Source organism: Silene latifolia, chromosome 8 (genome assembly GCF_048544455.1).
Source record: "Silene latifolia isolate original U9 population chromosome 8, ASM4854445v1, whole genome shotgun sequence".
Classification (NCBI taxonomy): domain Eukaryota; kingdom Viridiplantae; phylum Streptophyta; class Magnoliopsida; order Caryophyllales; family Caryophyllaceae; genus Silene; species Silene latifolia.
In genome coordinates, this window is record NC_133533.1 from 64007025 (window position 1) to 64023902 (window position 16878).

Genomic DNA, 16878 nt, shown 5'->3' on the forward strand with positions numbered 1-16878 from the left:
AATCTTAATCTCATTATTTCCTTGCTTTATCCTTGTTTTATTGTCTTAATTATTCTGCCCTAATTTCGTTTATGCTTAATTACTGTTATTTCATCATGTCTTTCATTAGTTTATTCATCATTATTATTATTGACAACATTAGTAATATGAGCAGCTAAATCCTTTCATGTTGGGATTAGGGAATCCATGGTAGGATTGTGACGATGTAGCGAATAGACTAGGTTGTTTACTTGTGAGAATCTGTACCCATGGCAATTTAACTATAATATCGACTTAGTTGAGTGCACGCTTCTAAGTTACTTTTAATATGGTTAAATTTACTCTTGGATCGGAAGATTGAACTAAATAGACCTGCTATGAATAGTAGACTACCCTAATGAGGACGAAAGTTAAGTTAGTGGAATTCTAGGGTGGATTGCGGACCGGAAGGACCATTCCCATGCCCTTCTCACAGTAGATCATCTAGGTTATTTGTAGTTAAGTCGCTGGACTACCATGGTGAACCAAAATCCTGACATGTTCTCTCTCATTTGATCATCTTTATTATAATTTCTATCTTTTATTGCTCTCTCTTTATCGCTCTTTCCTTTAAGCTTTTATTAGTTTAGAAATCAAATTCAAAACCCCATTTAGTGACCTAAATAGACGGACCTTGACAGATATCTTGCCTCCATGTGGAGATCGACCCGACTTCCCTAGCTATATTAATTAGTGCCAGTTGGTTATTTTTGGTAGGTACACGACTAGCCTGTCAAATTTTGGCGCCATTGCCGGGGAGGCAATAGCCCTATCTGTTCTTGTTTTCGTTTGTTTTTATCCGTCTCAGGTAATTTTTATTCCTTTAGACAGTTCTCATTTATCTCTTTCAGTGTTGTGTATGCCCAGGTCAAACAGGTCGGAGTTATTTCCAGCTGATTCTGAGCCAGAAAGACTGTTTCGGCATAGACTCCGTCTGCAAAGAGAACTTCGAAAGGAAGACTTGAATACTTTCAAGCCCGAGCTACAACACTTTTTATTTGCAGAAGACCAGTCTCTAGAAGAAGATAATCTCATTTCTGCCAACAAGCCAGTAAAGATGCCTAACATTGCAAGTCACCGGAGCCCAAAGCATCCTCTATTCCTAAAGGTTTCAATCTCCAGACTGAGGACGATAACACCATTGATATCCATCCCTCTTACATAAATTTGGTGGAAAGAAATCTATACCGAGGTGTGGCGGGTTAAGATCCGCGAAAGCATATGGAAGTCTTTACCGACTATTGCTCTACTATTCCCGCTACAAAGGGATTAACACAAGACAAGATAAAGGAAGTGCTTTTTCCTTTTTCTCTGACTGACTCAGCCCGTGAGTGGCTGACTGATCTTGACCGGATAACTACTGGTATCACCAACTGGGAGACTCTCGCACTTGCCTTCTACAAAAGATACTTCCCTCCACAACGCACTAATCAGCCGAGGGGTAAGATTACTGGTTTCAAGCAGGCACCTGATGAGACTTTCTATGAAGCTTGGTGTCGGTTCAAGAAGTTGGTGAGGTCTCTTCCTCACCATGGTTTTGATTAGTGGATCTTGTACAACCAGTTCTACAATGGGTTGTACGATGACCACAGAGCTATACTTGATGCCTCATCCAACGGAAGATTTCAAAAGAATATTGATGATGATAAGGGATGGGGCATTATTGAGGAGATGACAACCCATTGTGCTGAAGATGGGAACCCACGGGACGGTATTTGAACGGTCCATTCGGTTGATAAGGCAGCCGTGGCTCAGCTAGAAGCCATGAATGCCCGGTTTGATAGATTGCAATAGCAATCTGCTGGAGATCAACAGACGGTTCATCTGTTGACTAGACAGGAAACTGTCATTCGTGAGAGGTGTGGGAGCGATGACGGTCATACCGCTATTGACTGTCTTACTGAAAAAGAACAGGTCCTTGCCTTTCAGCAATATAGGCAAGGGGGAGGTTCTTATTGTAACAATCAAGGGGCAGTCCATCCTAATTTGAGGTGGTCAAGTCAAAATGTTCTTAATCCCACTCCTCCACCGCAGCAGCAGCTGCCATATATCCCTCCTCACAAGGCTCAACAAGGCTTCCAAAAGCCTCCTTCTTTTCCTCCACCGAATCAAGGAGCATCATCTTCAAGTGGGATAAGTGAGCTAGCTGAGTTAAAGACAATGCTTCAGTCATTGACAAAGCAATGGCAACTAAGTGACCAACAGAAAGAAGCATCCATCAAGTCACTTGAAACTCAAGTTTCTCAACTCGCCGCCAACCAGACCACGAGGAAACCGAGTCATTTGTCGTCCCAATATGAGAAGAATCCACACGAGACGGTAAACTTGATTAATTTGAGAAGTGGTCGTTCATATGAAGGACCAAAATTGTCAACTTTAGATGACATATCAGACCCGGGGAAGGCCATAAATGCTGATGAACAGTCAATTGTCGCTAAAAATATTCTTACCACGAAGAATATACTCGATCGACTAGTTTCAGGGGGTCGATCGAGTATAAAAGAAGCTGAAATCACTCGATCGAAGGCAAATTCTACTCGATCGAGTGAACTGGATAATCAAGGGATCGATCGAGAGGTGCAAATCACTCGATCGAGTGAAAATAATGAAGAAACTATTCGATCGAGTGAAAATTTACCTAGATCGAACACTGTGCTTATTGAGGAACTCGATCGAGAGGCTACTATTGCTCGATCGAGTGAAATTTCACCTGGAAAGACTCGATCGAGAGGTAAAAAGTCTCGATCGACTGACAGAGAGCTTGAACCTGCTGAGACGTTGGAAGAGAGAAACAAAGGGCTCGAGATTCCTATTACTGTGCCCTTCCCAAGGCGATTAAAGAGCATGAAAGCCAATCAACAGTTCGGTAAATTTGCCGAGCTCCTGAAAAGCTTACAGGTCACTGTTCCATTCGCCGAGTTACTGACACAGGTACCCTCTTATTTAAAGTTTATGAAGGAAATTTTGTCACGTAAGAGGTATATCAACGATCATTAGACGGTAGCTTTAACTGAGGTAGGGACTGCCCTAGTTCAAAATAAGTTGCCACCTAAACAGTAAGACCTGGGTAGTTTCTCAATTCCATGTCACATAGGTACCCATTTGATTGATAACGCGCTATGCGATCTTGGTGCTAGCGTGAGTGTCTTACCTTTGTCTCTCGCAAAGAGACTTGGTTTGACTAAATTTAATTGCACAAACATGACCGTACAGATGGCCGATCATAGTATATCACGCCCGTTAGGAGTAATATAGGACATACCTGTCAAAGTCAAGAGATTCTTTATTCCCGTTGACTTTGTAGTGCTTGACCTACCCGCGGACACTCACACCCCTATTATTTTAGGGAGACCATTTTTATTCACTGCTCGCGCAGTGATAGATGTCGAGGGTAAGACACTCACGTTTCAGGTAGGAGATGAGGAATTAATTTTCCATCAATCTAAGTGTCGTAGGGCTCCCATGCAAGCTCAACCTTGGAATACCCTTTCCTCCATTGACACTCCAGATGAAAATTTGGATTTTTGTGCTGCAATTGTAACCTCTCCGCCTCAGATTGAGAGCGAAAAGGAGGAACATTCATCTGTTTTCCTAGCTACAGGTACAGATGGATTGGATACAGGAGTTGTCAAAGGTCATAGTGCAATTTAAGACAATCAAAATGGGGATCCTAACGTCAAAGCTGATGGGAAAGATAAAGGGATGAGGAAAGTTCGTGCATACGTGGATGTTAACTATTCTCCCCCTACTGGTTCAAATTCAAGCTCGTGGGGAACAAAGAGGACGGTCAAGGACGCTGAAGGGACCTCCTCCAGTCAGAAGCCCTCCGCTGGGCTACTGAATTGTTTTGGGAATTGAGCGGGGAATGCCCCGTTGTAACAAATTGTAAAAATTAATTTTAAATTTTCGTTGATTTTCTTTATTGCATTTTTAAGACTGTTAGAATTTAGACTATTTTTAGCGTAGTTAGAAAGACTATAGACTGTTATTTTTGTGATTTGGTATGTTCGGGATATGTTTGCGAGTGTTTTTATGCAGGTTTGGGGAAATAATGACGCATTGTGATGAATTACACGAAGAAAAGCACTCGATCGAGTACGCTTTGTACTCGATCGAGTGGAATGCACAGGAAAAGGGTTCGATCGAGCAGTTTCCAGTTCCTCGATCGAAATGGCAAAAATAAGGAGTTCTCGATCGAATAGATTTTTAGTCGATCGAGTGAATTGAAGACAGGACTTCTCGATCGAGTTGTTTTAAAACGCTCGATCGAGTGAAACTGATAATCGCACGCAGGAAGTATTCCTTTAAACTTCTATTTTCTTCTTTCATTTTATTTTGTTCTTCATTTTTGCCCTTCCTTTGCACGACAAATCCTCCAAAACCTCCATAACTTTTGCCCAACACCAAATCCACCACCCACAATTTGTTCCTTGCTATTAAATCGACATTTGCCTTCTAATTTTCCCTTCAAATTTGTTCTTTTTCACGGTCAATTTGGGTATTTAGGGTTTGCGATTTTCGGTTGAAAAATCGCCATTTGCATCATTTTTAGTCGATTTTCTTGCTTATCTTGTGGGTTTATTGATCAAGCAAGTTTTCCCTTTACTTTATTGTTGTTTAATTGATTTATTTCGAGTTTATGAAGTAATAGGGTTTAGGGTTAATGCTTGAAGTCGAAAATTTTGACTGTTTTGGGGGTTTTATGTTTAATTGATTAATTGATTATCGTTTCCCCTTGCTTACTTGATTAGGATGGACAGTAGTTCTATGCCTTCGTCTAGTTTGACTGTAGTTCCGTCCTCTGCTGAGATGGTGGTCCCTGCTGCCACCACCGTCACCACACCTGTTAGTACCGCTGCTACTACACCCGTGTTACTTGTTACTACTGCTGGTACTGTTGTTACTGCTGCTAGTTCTGCTGCTAGCTCCGCTCCCACTTCCACTTCCGTTTCAGCCTCTGTTTTAGCTAGTTCTGCTGCTAGCTCTTCTTCGTGTCGGTTTTCTTTGCTTCCACTATTGCGCCCCCACATCTAGCACGTCGTCATCGTGACCACCCTCGTTGCGTGGTCACCCGGTCATCCTGTTGCACGGGCGACCTTAGTACCTCGCTCTGTCAGAGGACAGGCTTCTATTTCAGGTACTAGAGGCCGGAGTCGCGCACGAGCTATTCCTACTGCTGGCCGCTCTGCTGGCCGCGTCACCATCCGAGAGAACGACTCACTCGACTGGCACCCCGACTATCCCGAGGTAATTTTTGTAAATGCTATTCATCGCACTCGATTCTTTGATTTAGCTAGCTGTGATTTTTTGTCTACAAAGTTTTTGTGCCGTCAGTCACTTGATAGACTTGGTATTTACGAGCCAGTTTGTGAGATTTTGAGGGGTACGAGGATGTCTGGCCTAGTGACCATGAGTTCCTTGACCTACAAGGAGCTGACCCTCGAGTTTTTCAGCTCCTTTACCTTCTCTTCTGGGGCACACGACACTGACCCCACTTACGCTTCCGTGTCTTTCCGGTTATTAAACTAGACTTTTTATTTGAGTTTAGAGGAGTTTGGTACTAGGCTAGGACTTTCTTTTACGGGTCCTATTGATGCCCCTAGGAAGGTGATTTGCATGTTGTGGAGGACCTTGGCACAGACTACTTACGAGGAGCGCAAGCTCGCTCAGGTCCACCTTCCCCCTGCCCGATACTTCCTGCGTCTGATGGGTAGTACTATTTTTGGCCGTAAAGAACCAAACAATCTGAATAACATTGAGCTTTCTATTCTGGGCGGGTATCTGAACATTGACCGTGAGGGACCCATTGTCCTTAACATTGCCTACCTGACCGCCCAGTACTTTCACACTGTGAGGGAGAAGACCACGGGCACCATCGCCTGCGGTGGCATAGCCACTTTTCTTGCTCGTTCTCTCTTCCGCGTCTTCCCTCGTGACTTATCGTATCTAGACACTGATAGGTACCTCGGCATTCCTGCTATGTTGTCCATGTTTTGGCTTGCTTCCGACCACCAGACTTGGAAGATTTCTGGTTCCTTGTCTGAGACCCTTCCTTGCACCACTCTACCTCGTCTCGTTCCCCTGCCCACTGTTAGGGGTAGGTTACCTCCACCATTACCCATGTACCACCTACCGCTTCAACCACCTCCCACCATGTCCGCTTCTAAGAAGTAGAGGAGACCTGAGACCGGAGAGGGATCCACACCTTCTATGGGTGGCCAGACTTCCACGGCCATTCCTACCCCGATCCCTACTCCTACTCCTACTCCTACTCCTGCACTCGACCAGACACAGCCGGTTTACCCATCTAATTTTGTACCTCCTCCACCCTTTGAGGTGTCCGCGGTCCTTGACCAAGGGCGCCGTGACAGTTTGTTGCTTGAGCTTCTTAGCAGGCAGGCTCGTATGGAGCGGGATATAGCTCTTACTTTATTCCCTCTATACGAGTATCACATGAGGCGACGACGTCCAGTTTCTGAGGGTTGGTCACACCCGTCCTTTTACCTGTACCCAGCGGAGGGGTACCCAAAGCCAACCACTGACGAGGAGGAGGGCAAAGCTGAGGCGGAGGCGCGTACTCAGGCTGAGGAGGCGAGGAGGAGAGAGAAGCAGGTGGACCCGGACTACACGGTGGAGGACGTGACGGACGAGGCTGACGAGTAGCTACTGGTGTACTCACTTCCCCAGTTTTCAGGCTGGTTTGGGAAAGTTCGTGTTTTGTATGTACATTCTTGTTTTTTTATTTCTTTTGTCTTCTTTTTATTTATTGTTTTTCATTCATTTATTGGTTATATTTTCCTGTTCCCCTATATATATCTGCTGGTGTATGCTGGAGGACAACGAGGGCGTTGTCCGTTTTGGTTTGGGGAGGGTAATGCATCCTTTGAGTCTACATTTGCATTTGTTTTGCATTCACGTTTCTATTTTTCTGCTTGCATTGTTTTAATTTATTTTAAAAATCATAAAAATCCAAAAAAATTAGAGTCTGCATTTGCATTTGTTTTGCATTCACGTTTCTATTTTTCTGCTTGCATTGTTTTAATTTATTTTAAAAATCATAAAAATCCCAAAAAATTAGAAAATTCATAAAATAAAAAAAAATATTAACGTTTCATTTTGCATATAGGTTGAGTCGGAACGGTTGATTTCCGTGATGATATTGCACTTTAACTTGTCATTTTTACTTGAGCCTTGCACTTTTATTGAAAGTTATTAGCTGAGTCTTACGCATAATCTACGAGTTTTTGTTCAAATTAAGCTGACCGTGTAGACTTAACCTGATAAATTGGCAACCTACTCTATAATTTCTGAGATTTAGAGTCATATAACTGGTGACATTCATGACCGGTTTACATAGGAATTGAGAGTAGTACTCCTTGCATAGCATGTTCATCTTTTTGCACATTTATGACATTCGATTTCTTGTCAATTCCATACATTCGGGTTTGTGGTCGGTGTCACATGCAGGGAGATGCTTGCAAATTTCCCTTTCTTACATTTTTCACCCATTTAGCTCCACTTAAGCCAAATTTAGCCTTTTTTACTCATTAGCTACATCCAAACTAAGCCTGTCCAGTCAAGCTAGTTTAGTGTCTTTTGTGGTACGTTGATCCATTACGAGTTTGGCTCGTCTCTATTGTGTGGAGTTGGTAGAGGAATGAGAAAAAAAAACATGAAAAAGAAAAAAAAAAAGAGAAAAACGTGAATGAAAGAAAAAAAGAAAAAGAAAAAAATGAAAAAGAGTTGGAATTCACGTAAGGTAGAGAAGAAGAAAAAAAAGAAAAAATTTGATTTGTGTTGTGTTGTTTGATTAATTGAGACCGTTTTAAAAAAGGTAATTTTGTGACCGTTTCACTCCTCTGTTCTTATCCATTTATTTTTGAGGAGATAGTGTATTTGGTTAGTGAGCTGTGTGCCAAATGAAGGGCACTTGTGCTTTATTTTCAGTCAGTTGAGATTCGGATGGTTTCATATGGTCCTGTTTAGGAAATAGCTTGGCGCTTTTACCTCCACATTTCCATAATTTATTTTGCTTTATCTCACCTGAACCTCATTATTCCTATACTATTTGTAAGCCCTCGGCTGTGACGGACATTGTTGGTTGGAATGTGTGCATAGTACTTAAATCGTCTATCATCTTTGTTGCATGCATGTTATGTAGGTCGCAGTTTAGGTGAGTGTCTGTTTCTCTTTCTCTCTTATACATATATAATTCACCCTTTGCTTCATGAGAGAAGAGTGACCACGTGAGAGTCCGAATTTGTTGGTCTTGCAAGGTCGATAGGTCAGCTTTATTTATGGACATCGTATAACTCGTTTGCGTATTGACTACTGTAGCTGTAGCCTGTTGATTTCTGTTGCATTAAATTGGTTCAAGTAGAAAAGTTATAACTAGCTCTGAGTTTTCATTTCCGCTCCATTAGTTTTCATTTAGTTTACTCGAGGACGGGTAAAGGTTCTGTTTGAGGAGATTTGATATGTGAATTTTATATACCCTTTTTAGTCTTATTTTGCACGTATTTCTATCCATTTTTATACCGTTATGTATTGCAATATGCCCTGAATTGGCTACTTTAGTTTGTTTTGTCTGAATTGCAGAAATGAACCTGAAAGTGGTGAAACCGTGCTCTTTTCATCCTGTTTTGCAAGCATTTTGAGGAGACGGGAATGCTAGAGCGAGAGTTATGCATTGGGATGCGTTAAGGGTAGTCAACGGAGCAGTCAAACACGATTTGGAAGATGGCTTGGAGGAAGAACACTCGATCGATGGGTTTATTTGTTCGATCGAGTGGTTTGGGAAGTTGAAGAGGTCGATCGAGTGCTTTATTGTACTCAATCGAAATGCTGCTTAGAGGGTTTCCTTGATTGAGTGATCTTTTTACTCGATCAAGAGGTTTAGCCTTTGAAGTCATCGATTGAGTGGTTTTATACTGCTCGATCGAGAGGTTTTGATTTTACACGGGCTTAATTAACCCGTGTTGGACTTATTTCGTGATAAACTTTGTTTTTCTATTTAAGCTTTCATAGTTAGGTTATTAATTACGTTTTACTCATCTTAAGAACGTCACTTTACTCTCTTAATTTCTCTCTAATACTTTCTAATGTAAACTCTCTTCTCCTTAATCTTTTGCTTAGTGGATTTGATCTTTACGCCGGAATCGCTTGAGATTGTAATCTCTCTTCACCTTTTAATCTTAATCTCATTATTTCCTTACTTTAATGCTTGTTTTATTGTCTTAATTATTCTGCCCTAATTTCATTTATGCTTAATTACTGTTATTTCATCATGTCTTTCATTAGTTTATTCATCATTATTATTATTGACAACATTAGTAATATGAGCAGCTAAATCCTTTCATGTTGGGATTAGGGAATCCATGGTAGGATTGTGACGATGTAGCGAATAGACTAGGTTGTTTACTTGTGAGAATCTGTACCCATGGCAATTTAACTATAATACCGACTTAGTTGAGTGCACGCTTCTAAGTTACTTTTAATCTGGTTAAATTTACTCCTGGATCGGAAGATTGGAATAAATAGACCTGCTATGAACAGTAGACTACCCTAATGAGGATGGAAGTTAAGTTAGTGGAATTATAGGGTGGATAGCGGACCGGAAGGACCTTTCTCATGCCCTTCTCACAGTAGATCATCTAGGCTATTTGCAGTTAAGTCGCTGGACTACCATGGTGAACCGAAATCCTGACATGTTCTCTCTCATTTGATCATCTTTATTATAATTTCTATCTTTTATTGCTCTCTCTTTATCGCTCTTTCCTTTAAGTTTTTATTAGTTTAGAAATCAAATTCAAAACCCTATTTAGTGACCTAAATAGATAGACCTTAACAGATATCTTGCCTCCCTGTGGAGATCGACCCGACTTCCCTAGCTATATTAGTTAGTGCCAGTTGGTTATTTTTGGTAGATACACGACTAGCCTGTCAGTGCTCGGATTAAACCGACATGGTATGGGGAACCAAGAATGATCTTGATTTATGACTAATATGTTAAAAATACAAATAAAAGAAGAACAGCTGTTAGAATGAAGAGAAGAGTGTTAAAATACCCTTTAAAATGTAATTAACCAAATAATATCACCGAGTCACGAAATAAACCGTCATGGTATAAGGAACCAAAGGTGATTATTGATACCGTTGTTAGGTACCAAAAATAAATACCTAAGTACTACTAACAGAAGTCATCAGTAAGTAGGTTCGATCTCCACAAGGAGGCGGTCACTATCTACTTGTCAATTCAGTCTATCTACGGTCACAATTTGGGGGTTTGAGTTTTGTTACTAAATTAATGAAGGCAAGGCAAGGGATGAAAGAAGAGAGAAATCAAATAGAGAGAAAAATGCCAGGATGTCGGGTTATCATGATAGATGCACAAATAAGCTGAAGGTAGGTCAGTCGATCTAATGTGAGAAGGGTAAAGGAAAGGTCCTTCCGGTCCGCTATCCGCCCTAAAATACAACTAGCTTAGCTTCCGCCCTTACTAGGGTAGTCTATTACTCATAACAGGTCTATTCATTCCAATCTTCCGATCTAGGTCTAAACTTAACCAAATTAACGGATTTAGAAGAATGCATTCAACTAAACGATTATAATTAAATTGTTAATGAAGCAATTCTCATATTAAATCTCTTAAACCAACTATCGCATCATTGCTATACAACTATGACTCCCCTAATCCTAGCATTCAAGAAATTAGCTATGCATAACAATGAAAACAAGAGCGAAAATTGAAGAAATAAATAACATCGCAAATTAAAGAGAATAAAGAGAGAATTACATATTAGGATCCAGAAATAGAGAGAAAAGCAGGATTCAACAGCAAGTAATGGAAAAGTAATGTATGATGTGTTCCTAAAACCTCATGTCGACTTTCCTATTTATAGGTGTTGGGCCTGGAAATCCGTAGATATCCCTAATCAATATCTTACCTTGACCTGACTGTCAGGGTGTCAGGATGTCAAGCTACCAGGACACATGAAAATAGGCGTCAGGCCATGGAGAGGACGATAGTCAAAATATCAGGACGATATTAGACCAGGAAATCATATTCTAAGAAGAATATACGCGCAGCATTAATTGGGAAGATTCCATAATTAAGGCAGCAATTAAGGGCGTAATAATGGGTATTATTACGGGTAATTAAGACAAGATATTTGGCATTTATGGTGAGATAAACCAGCCGTTCAGCATATCACTATATAAGAAGCATTTGGAAATCATTCTAAGGAGAAGAAGACATATTCAAAGCATACAACATTCTCTTATAACACTTGAGCTTATTACGATCAATTGTGCTAAATATTCTATAAAATATTGAAATCCTCTCCTGGCTTGGTGCCCGTGGTTTTTTCCCATTTAAGGGTTTTTCACGTACAAAAGCTCTTGTCTTATTTTTGTTCTTTTATCATACTTTAAATTTCTTGCAATACCCTGTCAACCTGACCCACAGACCAATCAGAGCTAGTTAACCCTGCCTAGACCTATCCTGACCTGATTTCGCCTTGCGCAAAATCCATACAAAATAATTGGCGCCCACCGTGGGGCATATAGCTCTTTAAATCTTTTTTCTCATCTTATAAAAATCCAAATAACCTACAAAAATGTCCCAGCCTACCATTGAAGAACAATTGAACGCAACCCTCCAACAAATAGCTGAGTCGGAAAGCTTGAAAGAAAAAGTAGCCCAAACCGAGGCTGAAATCCTTCAGTTAGGAGAATCTGAGTCAGCTCTGAAACAACAATTGGAGAAAACCCAGGGAGCAGGCTCCAGATTCCAGCCAGGAACACCATTTGCATCGATTATCAAAAACATTGATTTTTCGAGTTTTGGAAGCCCAAGTGGTTCTAAGTTCGCAATGCTGATGACGATGGTGAGCCAAAAAATGACAATGAAAAACCTGATGAATCTGCAGCAGCCATCATGATGGCAGTGGTCGAGGAAATCAAGAAGCTAAATGAAAAATTCAAGAAGATACCTGGAGTACCTGCCAGTTTAGAAGAGGCTGCCCCTGACAGCTATGCTGATTCGCCTTTCATAGACGAAATAGCAAAAGTGGACTTGCCAAAAAAGTTTGTGGACCCGTCTATGAAAATCTATGATGGAACTACGGATCCAAAGAATCATGTGGCCCTCAACAAATAGAAAATGTTAGCTGCATCCATTCCCAGTGAGTTCAGGCAAGTTTGTATGTGTAAGAGATTTGGAACAACCCTGACCGGACCTGCTTTACAATGGTACATCAACCTGCCAACTGGGAGCATCCATTGTTTTGCCAACCCAATCAACAACTTCAACCAGCAGTTTGCGAGTAGCAGGGAGTTGGACAAGCGATCCAGTGATCTTTACAGGATTACACAGAAGCCTGATGAAACTCTTAGGACATTCCTCACCAGATTCAACAAAGAAAAAATGTCTATTCCCAGGTGTGACGTTGGAACAGTGATACGTGCCTAATGTATAGTCTTTTTAGCCTATTTCAGCACGTATTTCTATGCATTTTCATATTGTTTTTATGGTATTTTGCCCCGAATTGGCTACTTTGGTTCGTTTTGCCCATTTTGTAGAAATGAACGCGAAAGTAGTGGAATCGTACCCTTTTCGTCCTTTTTGCATGCATTTAGAGGAGACGGGATTTTCCTGAGTGAGATACTGTGTTTGGAAGCGTCGTGGCACGCAATACGAGGCACTTAGACGCGGACTTGAGCTGAAATGAAGATGAAGTACTCGATCGAGGAGTTTTACCACTCGATCGAGTGGTTTTCACGTCCTCTGATGGTCGATCGAGTGGTTTTTCACTCGAGCCTTAAGCTGCACAAAGACCTGTTACTCGATCGAGTAGAAATTGCTGAAGAGTTGGTCGATCGAGTGGTTTTAATCCACTCGATCGAGTGGTTTCGTTGGTTTTGGGCTTTAAACAGCCCGTGAGTTGTTTATTTTCGTTAAACTTATTTTCTTTTGCTATTTAAGCACGCTTTACTAGGTTAATTAGGATCATCTTTGATATTAGAAAACACTCTACTGTTAACATTATCACGTACTTCATCCTTCTCTACTGTTACTTTATTTTCGGGATTGTTTCACTTGGAATTTGTGTTCTTTACGCCGAATTCGCTTGGATTGTAATTCCTTCTCTCCCTTTAATAATAATTAATCATTTGTTTGCTTTTATTACTTGTTTCGTTGCATTTACGTCTTGCCCTAATCTTCCTTATTGCAATCTATTGTTATTTCATTATGTTTTCTGCTGGAATTTTAATTGCTGTTAGTTTAATTAGCGATATGAGTAACTAAATCCCTTTCATGTTGGGATTAGGTAATCTGCGGTAGAAATATGACGACGTAGTAAATGAATTAGATGAATTAATTGTGAGACCCTGTCACCATAGCAATTTAACTATATTTATTCGACTTAGTTGAGTGCACGCTTCTATGTCACCCTTTAATCTGGCTAAAATTAATCCTGGATCGAAAGATTGAACTAAATAGGCCTGCTATGAACAGTAGACTACCCTAATGAGGACGAAAGTTAAGTTAGTGGTATTTTAGGATAGAAAGTGGACCGAAAGGACCTTTCAACATCCGTCTCACATTAGTTCATCTGAGTCATTTACAGCTGAGTTATTGGACTACCATAGTGAACCGAAATCCCGACATGTCCCTCTCTTCTTGATAGTTTAAACCGATTTTCTGCCCTTATTGCTTTTGTTTTTATTTCCTTTTCCTTTAAATCTCGTAGTTTAGAAATCAATTCAACAAAACCCCCCATTGTTACTTTAGGACTAGAATTAGGCAACTGTTAATTACATTACCTCCCTGTGGATTCGATACTCGACTGCCTCTGCTACATTTTAGTTGAGACCGTTAGGTTTTATCTTTGATAGGGTTGCGATAGCCGTGTCAAATTTTGGCGCCGTTGCCGGGGAGGCAATTGTTACATTATTAGTTGTTTATTTTTAGTCTTTCTTTTCAGTTTAAGGGACATCCGTTCCTTAGACTATTCTTATATCCTATTTGTAGTTTCTTCTTATGCGCAGGTCACAGGGTGGTGAATTATTGCCTTATAATCCTGAGCTTGAGAAATCTTTGCGCGAGTTGAGACGATCACAAAGGGTATTACCGACAGAGGAAGAGCTGAGTACTCTGTCAAGCTTTTACGAGAACGAGCTGTTCGAGGAAGATCCACCTTCATCTCCAGTTTCCAATTCATCAGCTGAAACAGTCACTTCTCCATATTTTCTAGAAATGGCTGAAGAAGCAACTATTGCTAGTCACTCTGAGCCGACAGCTGCGAATCTCTATAAGGGATTTGTACTACCAGGGGAGGCAAGAAAATTCGAACCGAAGCCTTCTTATATCAACTTGGTTGAAAGGAACCAGTTCGGGGGAGCTGCAAATGAAGATGCAGCTAAGCACATGGAGACCTTTATCGATTATTGCTGCTCCATACCCCCACCAACTGGCGTGACCCCGGATCAGATAAAAGAAACCGTGTTTATTTTCTCACTCCGCGATGCTGCAAGGGAGTGGTATAGGGATTTGGACCGGGCTGCTCACGGGATAACTGACTGGAATTCACTGGCTTTAGCATTTTATAAGAAGTACTTTTCTGCATTGAAGACTATTGCCATTAGAGCTCAGATCACGAGCTTTAAACAGGGGCCTGATGAGAACTTTCATGAAGCATGGGTCCGTTTCAAGAAGCTGGTGCGAACCATTCCGCACCATGGGTTCGAAAAGTGGAGTCTATGCAATCAATTCTATAATGGGTTGTACGACGATCAGAGAGCTATTTTGGATGCTGCTGCCAATGGCCGATTTGCTGAGAACATGGGAGAGACTAAGGGGTGGAAGATCATTGATGATTTGGCCACCCATAAAGCTGAATATGGGAACTCCAGAGGCAATCAAAGAAGAGTCTTTGAATCTTCTTCAGAGCCGCACTTGAAGCTCTCACCGCAAGATTTGATAAATATGAGTTGGGAGGAGCTTCCAAAGGAGGGATGTATCGGGTGAATCTTTGTGTCGACGGTCCTTTCATCTGTAGAAGATGTGGAGGAGAGGGACATGTCTCAGATCATTGTCCCAACTCCAATGAGTCTTGTGCTGCCTTTCAACATTACAGGCAGAACAACACTTATTTCGAGCCGAACGTCCATCCCAATTTGAGGTGGAGTAGTCAGAATGTGCTCAATCCCACTGCTCCTCCGAACCAACAGCAGCCGTATATTCCTCCACACAAGAATCAACAAGGCTTTCAGAAGCCTCCTTCTTTCAATCCTCCTAACCATGGTGCCTCATCTTCCGGTGGGGTGAGTGAAATAGGAGAGATAAAGTCTATGTTGCAATCCATTACAAAGCAGTTGCAGCTGAGTGATCAACAAAATCAACAGAAAGACGCGTCTATTAAGGCACTTGAAACTCAAGTTGCCCAACTGGCCGCAAATCAATCCTCAAGAAAGCAGGGTCATTTACCGACTCAAAACGAGAAGAATAAAATGAGACGGTACATCTAATAGAATGGAGAAGCGGTCTTTATTATGAGGGACCGGAAGTGTCGAAATCAGACCCGGGGAAGTCTGCAACTGATGGTGAACAGTGTACTGTCGAGAAAAAAGGGCTCACGACAAAGCAGTTGCTCGATCGACTGAAATCTGGTGTTCGATCGAGTAGAACTGAAGATGAAAGCCCTCGATCGAGTGGTTTTTCCACTCGATCGAGTGAACAGGAAGAACAGGTTGGTCGATCGAGTAGTTTATCTACTCGATCGAGTGAAGCAGAAAGTGGAGTTGGTCGATCGAGTGGAAATTGTACTCGATCGAATGACATTGATGAAGAAACTGCTCGATCGAGTGAGCAAATTGGTCGATCGAATAGTATTTATGACGGGAAGATTATTCGAGAGCCTGCTAGTGCTCGTTTAAGCGAGAAATCACCGGAAAGACCTCGTTCGAGAGGTAAGAAGCGTCCAAAGGATACAGAACTTGCACCGGAAGATACATTGGAAGCGAGAAACAAGGGACTTGAGATACCTATCACGGTTCCCTTCCCGAGGCGGCTGCAAAATACTAAAGCTAATCAACAATTCGGCAAATTTGTCGAACTTTTGAAGAGCTTGGAAGTCACCGTGTCGTTCACTGAATTGCTGACTAAGGTTCCCTCTTATTTAAAGTTTATGAAAGAAATTTTAGCGCGTAAGAGGACTATTAATGACAGTGAGACCGTAGCTTTGACTGAGGTGGGGTCAGCCCTATTTCAAAATAAGTTACCCCCTAAGCAATCAGACCCGGGTAGTTTTTCAATTCCGTGTCATATCGGTATGCATTTGATTGATAACGCGTTATGCGATTTAGGCGCTAGCGTGAGTGTCTTACCTTTGTCTCTGGCCAAGAGATTTGGTTTGACAAAGCTGAGTTGTACCAACATGACTGTTCAGATGGCCGACCGCAGTTTATCACGGCCACTAGGTGTAGTAGAAGACGTACCTGTTCAGATCGGGAAGTTCTTTATTCCCGTCGATTTTGTTGTCTTAGACATCCCCGAAGATGCATACACCCCTATTATTTTAGGGCGACCATTTTTGTCCACTGCCCGTGCAGTAATAGACGTCGGGGGGAAGACTTTGACCTTTCAGGTAGGGGACGAGGAGCTGATTTTTCATCAGTCTAAATTCCGGAGAGCTCCCATGCAAGCCCAGCCTTGCAATGCTCTCTCTTCTATTGATCCTAGTATTGACACTCCAAATGAAAATTTGGAGAATTGTGCCGCTATTGTTAACCCTCCGCCTCAGACTGAGAGCAAAAAGGAGGAAAGTTCGTCTGTTTTCCTTCTTTGTAGGTACGAGA

General features: G+C 41.5%; 2 non-coding genes across 2 annotated transcripts; both read right to left on the minus strand.

Moving 5' to 3' along the window:
• Positions 1-1450: 1450 nt before the first annotated feature.
• Positions 1451-1555, minus strand: LOC141597863 (small nucleolar RNA R71). Its single transcript, XR_012523075.1, has one exon. It is a non-coding gene; the product is annotated as a small nucleolar RNA R71 (small nucleolar RNA).
• A 13104-nt stretch (positions 1556-14659) lies between these two features.
• Positions 14660-14766, minus strand: LOC141597926 (small nucleolar RNA R71). Its single transcript, XR_012523135.1, has one exon. It is a non-coding gene; the product is annotated as a small nucleolar RNA R71 (small nucleolar RNA).
• Positions 14767-16878: the final 2112 nt, after the last annotated feature.